The sequence below is a fragment of the Chelonia mydas genome, chromosome 7, assembly GCF_015237465.2.
Source record: "Chelonia mydas isolate rCheMyd1 chromosome 7, rCheMyd1.pri.v2, whole genome shotgun sequence".
Classification (NCBI taxonomy): domain Eukaryota; kingdom Metazoa; phylum Chordata; order Testudines; family Cheloniidae; genus Chelonia; species Chelonia mydas.
Window position 1 is genome coordinate 33,016,234 of NC_057853.1, and position 15,825 is coordinate 33,032,058.

The 15,825-nt window shown below is 49.0% G+C and overlaps 1 long non-coding RNA gene and 1 other non-coding gene across 2 annotated transcripts; one reads left to right on the forward strand and one right to left on the reverse strand.

Annotated features, from left to right (window-relative positions):
- Positions 1–473: 473 nt before the first annotated feature.
- On the forward strand, positions 474–664 carry LOC119566881. Its single transcript, XR_005226354.1, has one exon. It is a non-coding gene; the product is annotated as a U2 spliceosomal RNA (small nuclear RNA).
- Positions 665–1,764: 1,100 nt separating this feature from the next.
- LOC119566868 lies at positions 1,765–7,736 on the reverse strand. The gene is made up of 3 exons (XR_005226326.2): positions 7,533–7,736; positions 2,983–3,104; positions 1,765–2,894 (listed from the first exon to the last, which is right to left on the reverse strand). It is a non-coding gene; the product is annotated as an uncharacterized LOC119566868 (long non-coding RNA).
- Positions 7,737–15,825: the final 8,089 nt, after the last annotated feature.

A 15,825-nucleotide genomic window follows, 5' to 3' on the forward strand; every position in this document is an offset into this window, starting at 1 on the left:
GCTGAGCCCCAGGACATCTAGGCTTGGCAGTTGACAGTTCTGGCATTTCGGGGCTTGCTGTATCAACGACGAATGTAAAAAAAAAAAATTGCTTGAGTCATGTGTGCTGCAGGGGGCGCGAGCAGGGCACCGAGTCTAAACTTGCAACGATAGGGTTAGCAACCCGATGTCGTCGGCACGTTGCAGCGAAGGGGCCGGCTTCATGCAAATAGAGAGTATCTTTCAGGCAGAGAAACGAGAGACAAGGCGACAGCTAACAAGCTGGAGGAATTTATTCGTTTGGAAGCTGAATTTTCAGGCAGGAGGCGGTTTGCTTTGACTGGTAAAAAGGGAGCGCTAAGGCAAAGGAAGTAGGATTAGATTTGAAGTGGTCAAAGAATTACTATGGCGGTAGTGGCGCTCAGTGGCATCTGTCACTGTCATGTAGAGAGACGTAGGAATGGGAGGGCTGCATAATAGTTGAACGAAAAAGTATCGCTTCTCGGCCTTTTGGCTAAGATCAAGTGTAGTATCTGTTCTTATCAGTTTAATATCTGATACGTCCTCTATCTGAGGACTATATATTAAATGGATTTTTGGAACAGGGAGATGGAATAGGAGCTTGCTCCATCCACTCCACGCATCGACCTGGTATTGCAGTACCTCCAGGAACGGTGCACCTCCCCCCTGGGGAGACTATGGTGGTTGAAAAACAGAATCAGTTGAACTCTGCTATTTAAACCGATTTTTACAACAGTTTTATTCTCAAGCATTCAATCTTTTACTTTTTTTTATCAAAGTTTCTGTTGTAATTTTGTGAGTCCGGAGAGGTGTACTAGAGAATTATTTAAAAAGCTAGGACTCTGCTTTGCGCAGTGAGTACTTTCAACAGGAGGAGGCATGAATAAGGGTTTATCAGGGAGATACTTCTTTATATACATGTGACATTCAATATTATAAAAAAATAATTGCATTATGATTATATAGACAGGTCCTATTCTTCTCCCCACCCAACAGATGGTCTATGTGTTTCGGTTTGTAAGCTCAAGTGAAGGCAGTAGGTGTGGTACTGCACCCAGGGGCCCCAATCCTCTGTAACAGACGTTCAAAACACTCATATTTAACTTCTGGTTCCCACGATGTGGCTTGGGACAGGACACTTCAGGTGGCTGCCCCTTTCAAATTGCTCTGCAGAGCGAACATTAAACTATTTACTTCCTCTGCCACGAGTGCACATTATGCAGTGTTTGTGACGTGCTTTACAGCTGTGAAGTGCTCAGTGTTACTCTTCTGTGAAAGGTTTCAGAGGGGTAGCCCTGTGAGTCTGTATCAGCAAAACAAGGAGGAGTCAACGAGAAACTGCATTGCTGGAATGAATTTGCAAACTTGACACCATCAAATTAGGTAGGCCTGAATAAAGACTGGGAGTGGCTGGGTCACTACAACAAGTAATTTCCCCTCTGTTGATATTCACAGCTGCTTGTCAACTGTTGGGAATTGGCCTCGTTAGCCCTGACTCCCCCCCGCCCCCCCATCTTTTCATGTGCTGTATATTTATACCTGCCTACTGTATTTTTCACTCCTTGCATCTGATGAAGTGAGCCCAAATAAATGTTTTCGTCTCTAAGGTGCCACAGGACTCCTCCTTGTTTCTTCTGGGAAAGGCTGGTTTGTGGCAATTGATTTATCCCAGGCAGGTGCTCACACTTACAGCGCTGCAGCTGGGCCCCTGAAGCATTTAGTGGAGAGGCTACCTGTGCCACTGAAAGAGCTTCTCCCGTCAGCATAGGTGCTTCCCCTCCCAGAGAGGCGGTAGCTCTCTCCCTAGTAGAAACCAGTCTACACGGGGGGCGGGCGGGGGGCTAGGTCGATATAATGCGTCGCTCAGGGAATGCATTTTATAGCAACATACGCTGGAAGTCTAGACCAGGGCTCAGTGGCTCGAGAGTTGTTTCCCCCTCCCTTGCAGTTTTTTGTTTTTCCACCAAGCTTTGAAATCAGGACCAGCAGGTGGCGCCAGAGCTCCACAGCCCCAACGGGGGAGAGAGAGAGAGAGAAAGAGAAAGCTGCCAAAACGAAGTGAGCTCTGGAGACTGAGCAGAGCTGGCTGTTGGGACCCACAAAACCTGCAGTCTAAAGGCTTGTCTACATGGGGGAATTGACTGGCCTCCTAGAAGCAGCGTAAGCACTGCTCTGTAGCTCTTCCAGTATAACCCCTGGACACGGACACTCTGTTCCAAATAAAAACAACTTTATTCCCAAAAATTACTACTCCCCTTCCAAAGCTATTCTGCTACGGCCATGGCAGGAACTATTCCCATGTAGACAAGCACCTAAAGCTGCAGGGCTCCCACGTGACAGCTTTGGCATGTTCATTGGTGCCCCACTGGAAGAAACTGCTGAGGGCAGTGTTGTATTCTCCCTCTCTCCAGCCATCAGGCCTGCATGCCAACGTAGTCCAACACGTTACTTGGCTCCGTACAGGGGGAAATGGATGAAATTCTATGACCTGTGTTACACAGGCAGTCAGATCAAATGATCCCATTGTCCCTGCTGCCCTTAAAATCTAGGACTCCATTGTTGCAGCTTTACCTTGTCTGAGAGGCAGCGAAAGGAAGGGAGGGAAAGGCAAAGGAACCTTTGAGATGACAGCCCCTCCCCAATAAATGGCACATTTTCAATACTTAAATATCAAACTGGGAACCCCCAGAGTCTTCACAGTCTCGGTCTCTTCTCCACAGAGCTAGAGCAGACCTGCCCCTCAGAAGCTCTTTGGATTCTAATCTCCTCAGAGACAGACTTATATTCAGAGCGCATGCCGCGCAGGAACAGGGATAAGCAGCTCTCCAGCACATCACACGATAAGGCAGTGGAAACGGAACCTGACTTCTCTTTTCTGTTATGGGGATCTTCTCCTGCATGCGACACAAAAAGTCACAGGGTGGTAGATTCAGGAGATAGGAACAAACAACTGGAACATATGCCATTGTGCAAAATATGCACCTTTCCAGATGTACTGAGCTCTGCTCTGCTAGGGAGACGGAATAGGAGCTTGCTCCATCCACGCCACACGTCGACCTGGTACTGCAGTACCTCCAGGAACGGCGTACCTCCCCTCGGGGAAACTACCAGTGGGGAAGGGGGGGGCGGGGGGGGGAGAGAGAAAAGGGAGAGAAAAAGAAAAAGTTGAGCTGTGTGTTGGCTTAGGGTGTGGTGTCTCTCTTTGTAAGATGCAGAGCTGCGGTGGGGCACCGGCCTGTGATTTAGGAGATCTGGGTGCAATTCCCTGCTCCACCACAGACTCCCTTTGTTACCTTCGGTAAGTCGCTTAGCTTCCCTGTGCCTCAGTTCCCCACCTGTACAGAGGGAACAACAGCCAGGCCCTGCAGATTGCGAGGGGCTCAAATACTATTGTAATGGGGATCCACTAAGTACCGAAGACAGGAGCTAGATCCTGTTCCATCTCACGGAGCCGGACTGATACCAGATGACTGGTTGAAAAGCACTATTGATAAGGGAAGTATTCTCACACTTGCAGAGTCTGAAAGACCAGCGTTGTTCCAAGCGCATATGTTAATTTTAGATTTCTGCATCTTCCCCTCCCAGAGTCAGTGGGGGACAAGGAGCTCCGTGGCACCAAGGATTCAAGTTCTACAACAAAGACTAAAGGCAGGAAAGAGGTAGGCGAGCAGAGTTACGGGGTTGGAGTCTTTATTATTAGTAGTATTAATATTAATAGCACAGTAGCACCTGGGAACCCAATTGAGGTTACGGATCCATCGTGTCAGGCACAGCACAGACGTAGCTTGAGAAGCAGCCTTTGCTCCACAGACCTTAGTCTGTTCCCCCGGCTCCTTTGAGCGGGGCAGGGGGACATAAAACTAGATATCAGACTTTTCCAGGTTAGAAAAATTAGGTGAGTAGCACCTTCTGCACGGGGGGGGGGGGAGGGGCAAATGCTGTGGTGATCTTCTTGTATAGTTACGCAGGGCACCGGCACCCACCAGTCACTGATCTTTTACCTCAGAACAAAATAGTTCAGTTGTCCCCTAAACAGAACAACCCCTCTGAAACCCAAACATGTGGTCCCGCTCCCACTTAGGTTCAGAGAACAACTAGAAGAGTCTTTATTGAGCTTTGCATGCAGTTGAATGGCTTTCAAACATTCCTTGCTACCTGCTAATAACGTCTGAGAAGTGAAACCAGTCAGTGCTCTGGCTTCTCTGCAGCCGAATAGCCACAGAGGGCTCTCAGGTCCCTTTCCTCCAAGCTGCTTCTTTGACTTTACACAAAAACCATACAAAGGAATTCCCTGCAATTCCACTAGCCCTGTCTCCAACTGTGGCCAGTACCAGCTGTCGACAGAAAGGTGGGAGAAGCCCCAGAATGGGCAACGGTGGAATAAGTTGCCCACAGGTAAGTTTCTCCCCCTCCCCCCAACCCCATTACTCAGGTCTACACAGAAGTGTTCCATTTGATAACCTGCAAAAATGTCCCTCTGACCAACAAGAACGCTCTCCTTACATTACAAATACACTCAAAGGCCTTGATCCTGCAAGGTGCCAAGAGCCCCACACACCGGATATTCTCTGAACTCCGAAACCCACAGGTGCCACCCCACCCACTCCCCTTTGGACAAGCAAGTACACACAGAGGACAGGGTTTGCCAACGCTTGGAAACCCACAGACCACCGCACCTATCTTCACAGATCCGGAAATCACCCCAAAACACACCAAGCAATCTGTTGTCTACTGGCAGGCACTCAGATACCACAGAATATGCTCTGAGGAGACAGTCCGGGACAGGCACCTTAACACACGCAAAACCGCCTTCGCCAAAGGGGGACACCCCACCAGAGAAGTACATCGCATCACGGAGTGGGCCACCCAGATACACCAAGGAAACGTGCTTCAATACAGAAATAAAACCCCCACCGACCGCACACCCCTAGTGGTCACCTACTACACCCTACACCGCAACCCATATGGGGTAACAACTAAAACCCATACTTGATAGAAACCCCATCCTGATAGAAATCTTTCCTGAACCCCCACTTCTGGCCTTCAAAACAACCCCTAATCTCTCCAAGCTCATCATCAGAAGCGAGCTCCCCACAGACCAGGACACACCAACTCACTGCAGCGCCAGACACAAAACCTGCAGACACATCTCCACTGCTACAATGATCAACACACTCCACAACACACCTTTCAAGATCCACGGGTCCTACACATGCCAATTCCAATCACAACATGTGGTTTACCTCATCCAGTGCACTAAATGCCCCAACAACAACTATGTGGGTGAAACCAGAGAATCACTATGCTCACAAATGAACAGGAAAATGAAAGGACAAGAACTCCACATCATCTGTGGGTGAGCACTTCTCACAGAACAATCACTCTTGTATGTGATCTATCAGCCCTCATCCTCAAAGGAAACCTGCACAACATTTTCAAAAAGAGGGGCCTGGGAGTAGAAATTCATAACTTTGCTAGACACTAAAAATCCTGGACCGAACAAAGATACTGGGTCGATGGTTTATTTACTACAATCTGTAAACCACTAACAGCCTCCCCCAACTGCTTTCTCCTCTGCCCCTTTGCTTTCTTTTCTGTGACCGGAGGAGTGTTAGCAGGCCACTTCACCTTGAAGGGTCCCTTGAAATGCGCTAACTACGCTAAACAAACTACGCTAAACAATCTACTCCACCTTGTACTTAGCAAGGAGTGAAACTCCGAGGCTTTGTCTACTCTGGAACTTGTCTTTCTGGGGTGTTAAAAAAACAAAAAAACCCACCCACGCTCCGGAAAAACAGAAGTTTAACTATGAAAAGCGCCTGCGTGAACAGCGGGGTGTGTGCAGGAGCTGCTGCTGCTCCTTGGGGGTGGAATTGCTGGGTCAAACAGCAGCTACGCTGCGCGCCTGTTCGTGGCACGGCTGCAGCGGATTTTTCACATCCCTGAGCAACGCAGTTATGCCGATGTAAGTCTGTAGCGTGCACCTGGCCCTACTCTTGTTTACTTTTGCCAATGCGAAATACACTGTTGGCACTAACCATTTATTCTTGGCACACTTCTCTCTGTCCGCCCCTCCCCCCAAAAAGGAAACCTAAATCACCCAAAGGGAAGGGCTAAAATTAGCCATAAATGAGACAGACACAGGAGCTTAACAAACAATAGACACGTCCCACCAACTACAGCCAGAATAGTCCCCTTTCCACACATCTCGGTGGGCACTCACCAGGATCATCGTCTTTCAGAGCTCCTGCCGCTACTCCCCTGCTGCCAAAGACTGAATTACCTCATCCCCATAGGGAGAATCCCAACTTAAATAACGCCCCAGGCGCCTCCCCTTTCCCCACCAGCTCTTGGGAGGCCACAACAGCCATAAAGTAGAGGTAGCAGGGACAGATCAGCTCATTTCCAGGACACCACCAATAGAAGGAGGAACTGGGACCTGTATCCTTGGGTAGTTTATGCCTGTAGTTAAGCAGGACAGGTCTTGGCTGTGGATCTGAAGACTGTGGATTTAAATCACACCCATGATCCATGTGCGACTGAAAAAACATGCACATGTATAAAAGTTAGCAGGGGGGAGCCCAGTGTAACTGCTGGCTTCATTTCAAGCGGGAGAAAAGGAAGGTCTAGTGGCTAGGGTACTGAACTGAGCCTGGGAAGTCCTTGGTTCTATTCCTAACTCAACCACAGAGGCCCAGATCTGACCTCAAAGGTGTTTAGATGCTTAACTCCCACTGATTTCAATGCGAGTTAAGTGCCTAAATACCTTTAAGAATCTGGGCCAAGTTCCCTAGGTGACCCTGGGCTCCTCATTTAACTTCCCAGGGCCCCTATCAACGAAGAACAACACTCCCCTACCCCACAAGCATTGCAGGGGTAGAATCACGAGGTGCACAGAGACTGCGGCGGCGGGGGCCAGATAAGTACCTCGACCGATTGCGGTTTACCTGGATTCCTTATGGCAGTCCCAGGATTACAGACAACCCAGGACCTGTGATCAGGTAACAGGGTTTAGTTCCTTATTCGCCTTCACATCGGAAGGAAAACAGAGCGAATTCTGAGCCCCTCAAGTCACACCGGCGTCCGGTCCGGCCTCCCCGATCTCCACACGGAGCCGCTGCAGCTGCCCCGCGGCAGCACTTCAGCCTGGCCACTCCGCGGAGCCGCGGCTCTCCCGCCGCTGCCCTTCACCCACCTCCCCGAGCGATGCCAGCAGAGGTGATGGGGGACGAGTTACGGTCAGGTGCCCCCAGATTTCTGCCAGGGTTTGCTGGCACCGCTCGGCCACATGCTCGCCCCCCCCTCCCCCAGCAACCGGCGCCTCCGAGCTGCGCCCCCCAAGTAGGAGCAACAGCTGGGAGGCTGCTGCTTTCCGCTGGGGGGGAGTGGGGGGGAGAAGAGTCTGCCAGCCAAACTTTTCCATTGTCCCCCCCGGCACGGGCAGGTCCGGGCGGCAGGTAGCGAGAGGTGCGCGCTCCACCGCGTGTCTCCCCCCGGGAAGTTGGTCCAATGGCAGCTGGGACCTCACCTACCTCCTGCTCCGAAGGCAGAATTCCAACGGCCAAAGCGGCTCCCCCGGGACCGAGCCCCAGGCCGGGACCCTGTGGCCAGGCTCTGTCCCCGCAGCGCGGAGCGTGTCTCTCGCTGGAGACAGAGGGGTCTGGTCAGCCAGAGCGCCGGCGCCCACTGGGGAGGCGGGGCCTCCTCACAGGGCGGGTAGCCCGCGGCTCAGCCACCTGGCGGGGGGGGGCGGGGTCTGAGGGCGGGTAGCCCGGGCTCAGCCACCTGGCGCGGAGGGGGGGCGGGGTCTGAGGGCGGGTCGCCCGGGCTCAGCCACCTGGCGCGGAGGGGGGGCAGGGTCTGAGGGCGGGTCGCCCGGGCTCAGCCACCTGGCGCGGAGGGGGGGCGGGGTCTGAGGGCGGGTCGCCCGGGCTCAGCCACCTGGCGCGGAGGGGGGGCGGGGTCTGAGGGCGGGTCGCCCGGGCTCAGCCACCTGGCGGGGCTCAGAGGGCGCGCAGCCCGGGGAGCGGATCAATTAGTCTGACCCCTCCCAGCGCTCCTCTCCCCTCGCTGCGAACGGGGCGTAGCGAGCCCAGCGGGAGGCCGACTCGCACCCGCCTCACCCTGGTTCTAAACGCACGGCCGGGTTCGCGACTGGTGTGTTCTGCTCCGCCCCTCCGCCGCCCGGACCAATAGGAGCTCAGCATGCCTCTGGCTCGACAAGGGCGAGGGGATGCCGCCGGGTTTCGCGCGGGCCGCGCCTGTGAAGGGGCTGTCGGAACCTACTGCGCGTGCGCCTCTCCCGCCAGGGGGCCACCCGGTGGCAGCAAAGGGACTATAGAGACCCCTGTTTCGGGGGCTGCACAGGGGATATTGGTGGGCACCAGGTGGCTCTATGCAGGGTGATCCTTTAGCTCGGAAAAGCTAAGGACCCCACCCTCCCTCTGCGGGGAAGCAGGGGGACTCTACAGGTACTCGTGTGTAGGGACTGGGGAGGGCTGAGAATCCCTCTATAGGGGAAAGCATGGATGCTTCAGGCCCACCTGTACTGTCATAGAGGATTCTGAGCAAGGTCATCTGCAAGTGCACAGGAATAGTGGGACTGGGGTGGGTGAGAATCCATCTATGGGATGGGGGAAGAGACCTCTCCCTAGGGTCAACATAAGAGATCCTTGCATAGGACAAGAGGCCCCCATTCACTGTTTATTTTCCCGCATACTATCTCTCACCCAGAGTCCAGTCTCCCTCCGCTGCCATGCAGCATCGTGTCCTGCACTGTCCAGCCTTCAGCCAAGGGGCTCAGAACATCCTGGCTTCTTTCTCCACCATGCAGGAGGGTTTCTCTTTCTTGGGCCAGCACCGCCACCTGGGCTCTGCCCTGTGGGGCAACTGCGGTCACGGCCCCACAGAGCTCCACACCCTACTGGAACACAATTAATGCAGCCAGAGAATAACCATCGAGGCAGGGAGGGAACAGGGCCTCTGTGCACAATGGTGCAGAGCCCACAGCTGAGATCGTAAATCTGCAGGTACTTTGGAAGTAATACTTTGGATAGTGGCACTGATGGTTGGGCAGACAGGAACATTTCCTGAGCTCTCCCCTTCCACACTGTTCATCAGTTCCGTTGGTATTATCAAGCGACTGCAAGCTCAAAGGTTCCAAGCCAGCAGGTATTTCAAGCAACTCCAAGTTCAAGTTCAAGGTGTATCTGGACATTATTTCCAGGCTGCATTTCAGTATTTAAAACTTCTTGTTTAAGAGTCTGGGACAATGTACACTCCAGAAAGGAATCAACTGGACACATGCATTAAATTGGACACTGGAGTTACGCCAGGACAAAACCGCACAGTCGCCACTGAACTGAACTAACCTGATCAAGCAAAACTAGAACCTTTGACAAGAGTTAGTAGAAGAGCAGTTTGCTGCTATTTCTGTAAAAAAGCCAAAGTCGCAATTTAAAAATAAATTACATCAATTTGGTCCTGCAAATAGTCACCATTTTCTACTGTTCTGTCTAGAAACAGAAAACCAGACAAATAACTTGACTTGACAGCAATTTTGAGTTTTTGCCTATGAGAGCCCCTCAGCATAAAACTAACTTTGAAGTCACAGGGCATTCAGGCCCATGATACTTTTGCATTTCAGGCTCCCCATGGCTTTAATGAGAGCTTTGGTGGCAGAAGGAAAATTAACGATATAACTATTCAATCTATTTAACAGAATTAGGCCCAAATGAAAGCTCTAGTTTTAATTAAATGATAGAAAACAGTCATACATACTCCCTTGAAGTCCTGTGATCGTTCCATAGAGACCAATTACTAAGGGCCCCCTTCTGCCAGGTGTTGTCAGTAGCAGCAAGGACCTGGTTGAAATATCTAGAGGTTCCGCGTGAAATTAACAAACACGCTGGCCACCAAGAAGCCTGGGGAAAACTAAATCCCCCTCCTTAGGCACCCTTAACAGGCAAATCTTCTCTCGCAAGTCCTCAGTAACTGTGTACGAAACAAAGAAAACTTAGGAGAGAAAAGGAACAGCATTAATGTAGGAAACAGTAAATCAACTGCATGGTGAATGAATACTAAGCAAAATCCCCACTTCCACAGTACGTTGGCCAACAATCTTTGCCTCAGTTTCCCCACCTGCAGATCTGACAGTCCTATGAACAAATATTCCTTTAGCACACCACTTCCCTCCTTTTCCTCCTGCTGTCCTCCACTCATGGTTTGCAGTCAGAAGTTAGTACTGCTCCTCCAGGACAGCATCTCTCACAGCCACTACTGTCTTCAGCCACAATATAAAGGTTGAGTTCTGAGGCTCTATTACATAACCCAGCTCTCAGTGATTCCAGGTAACAGCTCATTTAGACTCCATGATTTTGTATATGTAGCTGGGATTATGTTTTCCAATGTGCATTACTTTGCATTTATCAATATAGAATTTCATCTGCAATTTTGTTACCCAGTTTTGAGAGAAACCCTTTGTGACTCTTTGCAGTCTGCTTTGGACTTAACTATCTTGAGTAGTTTTGTATCATCTGCAGATTTTGCCGCCTCATTGTTTACCCCTTTTTCCAGATCATTTATGAATATGTTGACCAATACTGGTCCCAGTACAGACCCCTGGGGGACACCACTATTTACCTCTCTTCATCCTGAAAACTGACCATTTGTTCCTACCCTTTGTTTCCTATCTTTTAACCAGTTACTGATCCAAGAGAGGACCTTCCCTCCTATCCCATGACAGCTTACTTTGCTTCAGAGCCTTTGATGAGGGACCTTGTCAAAGGCTTTCTGAAAATCTAAGTACACTATATCCACTGGATCACCCTTGTCCACATGCTTGTTGAGCCCCTCAAAGAATTCTGGTAGATTGGTGAGGCATGATTTCCCTTTACAAATCGTGTTCATCTAGGTGTCTGATAATTCTGTTCTTTACAATTTGTTTGGTACTGAAGTTAGGCTTGCTGGCCTGTAATTGCCAGGATCGCCTCTGGAGCCTTTTCTGAAAATTGGCATCACATGAGCCAACCTCCGGTCATCTAGTACAGAAGCTGATTTAAGTGATAGGTTACATACCACAGTTAGCAGTTCTGCAATTTCACATCTGAGTTCCTTCAGAACTCTTGGGTGAATACCATCTGGTTCTGGTGACTTATTGCTGTTTAATTTATCAATTTGTTCCAAAACCTCCTCCAATGACACCTCAATCTGGGACACTTCCTCCGATTTGTCACCTAAAAAGAATGGCTCAGATTTGGGAACCTCCCTCATATCCTCAGCCATGAAGACTGATGCAAAGAATTCATTTAGTTTCTCCGCAATGGCCTTATCATTCTTGAGTGCACCTTTAGCATCTCGATTGTCCAGTAGCCCCACTCGTTGTTTAGCAGGCTTCCCGCTTCTGATGTACTTAAAAACATTTCTTTTGCTGTTACTTTTTGAGTCTTTGGCTAACTCTTCTTCAAATTCTTTTTTGGCCTTCCTAATTATATTTTTACGCTTCACTTGCCAGAGTTTCTATTTTCCTCAATAGGCTTTAACTTCCACTTTTTAAAAGGATGCCTTTTTGCCTCTAACTGCTTCTTTTACTTTGTTATTTAGCTACAATGGCAATTTTTTGGTTCCCTTACTGTGTTTTTTAATCTGGGATATACATTTAAATTTAGCCTCCATAGGGTGTCTTTAAAAAGTTTCCATGCAGCTTGTAGGGATTTCACTTTTGGCACTGTACCTTTTAATTTCTGTTTAATTAACCTCCTTTGTGTAGTTCCCCTTTCTGAAATTAAATGCCACCGTGGTGGGCTGCTGTGGTTTCTCCCCCTCTTCTTCCCCCCCCCCCCCGGGATGTTAAATTTTATGTTATAGTCACTGTTTTTTGAAGCAGTCCAGATCCTGTGTTCCACTTAGGACTAAATCAAGAATTACCTCTCCTCTTAGGGGTTCCAGGACTAGCTGCTCCAAGAAATAGTCATTTATGGTGTTAAGAAACTTTCTCTCTGCATCCCATCCTGAGATGACATGTACCCAGTCAATATGGGGATAGTTGAAATCCCCCATTATTACTGAGGTTTTTATTTTTATAGCCTCTTTAATCTCCCCGAGCATTTCACAGTCACGATCACCATCCTGGTCAGGTGATCCGTAGTATGTCTCTACCGCTATATTCTTTTTATCCAAGCATGGGATTACTATCCATAGAGATTCTATGGTACAGTTTGGTTAATTTAAGATTTTTACTTCATTTGACTCCGTGCTCTCTTTCACATATAGCACCGCTCTCCCACCAGCGTGACCAGTTCTGTCCTTCCGATATATTTTGTACCCTGGTATTGCTGTGTCCCAGTGATTATCCTCATTCCCCCAAGTTTCTGTGATGCCTGTTATATCTATATCCTCATTTAATAGGAGGCACCCTAGTTCACCCATCTTAGTATTTAGACTTCTAGTATTTGTACATAAGCACTTTAAAAAATGGTCACATTTTGGCTGTCTGCCATTATGTGATGTAATTGAATGGAACTCTTTCATTTCACCGTTTCTCATCGGATCCTACCCATATTTGATCATATTCCATCCTTTCCTCCTTACTTGGATATAGAGAATTTCCATTAATAGAGCCTCCCCTAAAGCACTGGCTCTCAACCCTTTCCAGACTACTGTACCCCTTTCAGGGGTCTGATTTGTCTTGTGTACCCTCAAGTTTCACCTCACGTAAAAAGTACTTGCTTACAAAATCAGACATCAAAATACAAAAGCATCCCAGTACAAAGTGCTGACTTTTGCATTTTTACCATATAAGCATAAAATAAATCAATTGGAATATACATATTGTGCTTACATTTCTGTGGATAGTGGAGAGAGGAGTATGAACAAGTCATTGTCTGTAGGAAATTTTAGTTCGTACTGACTTTGTTAGTGCTTTTTATGTAACCTGCTGTGAAACTAGGCAAATATCTAGACGAGTTGATGTAAACCCTGGAAGACCTCGGCGTACCCCCAGGAGTACACGTAGCCCTGGTTGAGAAACACTGCCCTAAGGGATGTCTCTGTCCGAACCACATGCTCCTCTGCACCTGTCCGCTTTCCCCTAGCCCTTAGTTTAAAAACTGCTCTACGACCTTTTTAATTTGACATGCCAGCCATCCTGTTCCATTCTGGTTTAAGTGGAGCCCATCCTTCCTGTATAGGCTCCCCATTTCCCAAAAGGCTTTCCAGTTCCTAATAAATCTAAACCCCTCCTCCCTACACCATTGTTTCAGCCACGCATTGAGACTCTGCAATTCTGCCTGTCTGACTGGCCCTGCGCATGGAACTGGAAGCATTCAGAGAATGCTACCTTGGAGGTGGTCCTGGACTTCAATCTCTTACCTGGCAGCCTACATTTAGCCTCCAGGGCCTCTCTCCTAGCCTTCCCTATGTCATTGGGACCTACATGTACCACAGCCACCGGCTCCTCCTCAGCACTACGCATACGTTTATCTAGATGTCTCGAGAGACCTGCAACCTTTGCACCAGGCAGGCAAGTCACCATGCAGTTCTCCCAGTCATCGCAAACCCAGCTATCTATGTTTCGAGTGATCGAATCCCCCATTACTATTACCTGTCTCTTCCTAATAACTGGAGTTCCCTCCCCCAGAGGGGTATCCTCGGTATGACATCATATCCTCAGTATGACAGGATACCATGACATCATCTGGGAGGAGGGTCCCAAATATGGGATCATGTCCCTCTGCTCCACTTGGATGTTCTCCTTCCCTGAGACTTTCATCCTCTTCAACAGCACAGGGGCTGTCAGACTGGGGGTGGGAGCATTCTACTGTGTCCCGGAATGTCTCATCTATGTACCTCTCTGTCTCTCTTACCTCCTCCAGGTCAGCCACTCTGGCCTCCAAAGCCCATACACGGTCTCTTTTGAGGGCCAGGAGCTCCTTGCACTGAATGCACACATACGCCACCCACCCATTGGGCAGATAATCATACATGCTGCATTCAGTGCAATAAACTGGACAGCCCCCACTCTGTGGCTGGACTTCTGCCTGCATTCTCTTTTTACTCCTGCAGCTGTTTCCTTTATTGTTGTTTTTAATCGGGGCTGTTTATTGCCTTAAGTTTAAAGAACGTTAATTAAGTGCATCTCCCCTCCCCCCTCCCCCCCAACAAAACTCCCCTATTAGCTGCTTCTGTTCACTAGCTCCTCTGGTTGCTCAGGAACGGGTTTTTTAAAGCCCTGTTCTCCCTGAGTTAGCCCCGCCCCCCTCGTTAAGGGGTGATGAGCGCTAAAGGGCTTGGGGGTCCAAGCCTGGTTAAGAAGCTCTCAGCCTTGCCTAGCAGGTTCCTAGGCTCAGCACACAGTGCCCCAACCAAACAGAGCACACTATAGAATGTCACAATATCTCGGGGGGAGCGCCCTGTAACGCCCATATTCATCATGTATATATAATTATGATATTTCATCTAAAGCATGCCAGATGAGGTACTGGGGAAAGGTTATGATCTGCTGAAAGCCATTGTTCTATCTAAATAAGTATATCATTAGTGCATATGAAGTTATGAGATTGTGTTATCTGGTTCGCAAAAAGAAAAGGAGTACTTGTGGCACCTTAGAGACTAACAAATCCGATGAAGTGAGCTGTAGCTCACGAAAGCTTATGCTCAAATAAATTTGTTAGTCTCTAAGGTGCCACAAGTACTCCTTTTCTTTTTGCAAATACAGACTAACACAGCTGCTACTCTGAAACCTGTTATCTGGTTGTCGCTAAAATATGCTGGGAAACTGCCCAGATATTAGATCCCCAGAGACAAGAACAAAGGAGCTAACCAACATCATGGTGGGTATCAAACAATCATTAATAGCCATTGTCCAGCAAGGAAGCTACAATGCAAAGACTCATTTGCACAATGCCACACCAGGGGAAGTGCTCTACCTTGCCTGGTGACTCAGCAATGCCCTCCAGACATGCCAGAACTTGTGTTCTCCAAGCACAGGAGCAAGGGTATAAAACACAACATAGTGGCCACATGCTTCATCCTTTCTCTTCTCCCCTACCTACACTAAGGCAACGAGAAAGCTGGAGCTGAAGAGATTGTCCTGAGGCTAAGAGGAAAAGCCTGCGTATGAAAGACTGTGACCAACCTGCAATATCCAGTGGAGTGAGAAAAAACTGCTTAATCTAGATGTCACCCAGTCTATAGGTTGAGAGTTTAGACTGTTTGCTTATCTTTTGTTTTCTTTTGGTAACTACTCTGACTTTTTGCCTATCACTTACAATCTATCTTTTGTAATCATAAAGATGTTTTACTGTTTATCTTTACCAGCGAGTTTGCCTGAAGTGCTTGGTAAATCTGCTCAGGTCACAAAGGCTGGGGCATGTCCATTGATGAAGTGGTGAACCAAGTAATAAACTTGCATTGCTCAAGGGTCTTGAGCAGTGCAAGACGGTATATTCCTGAGGTATAGTGCTGGGAGCTGGGGGGATTTGGCTGGTGCCTTTCTCTGTGTGATTCAAGAGTGGCTCTGGGAGCATTCATGCAGTATAGCTGGGTGCGGGGCTCCACATGCGGTTGTACTGAGTAGTAACAGCACCTGGAGGGGCTTGCTGCTTGCCACCAGTAAGGCATTGTGAGAGACAACCCAGGCTAGTTAGAAAAGGGGGCAGAGTGCTTCCACAGTCCCAGGTTGCACCCCGGGGATCCTGTCACAACTATGTACGTCAGTCAAGCAGCAAGCACCCCACACACACACACGACAGACAACAAACTCATCCCAAGGGTCACATAGTCACTCCTCTGTCACCTGGAGAACTCCCTCACAAAAATCCTGTTAGC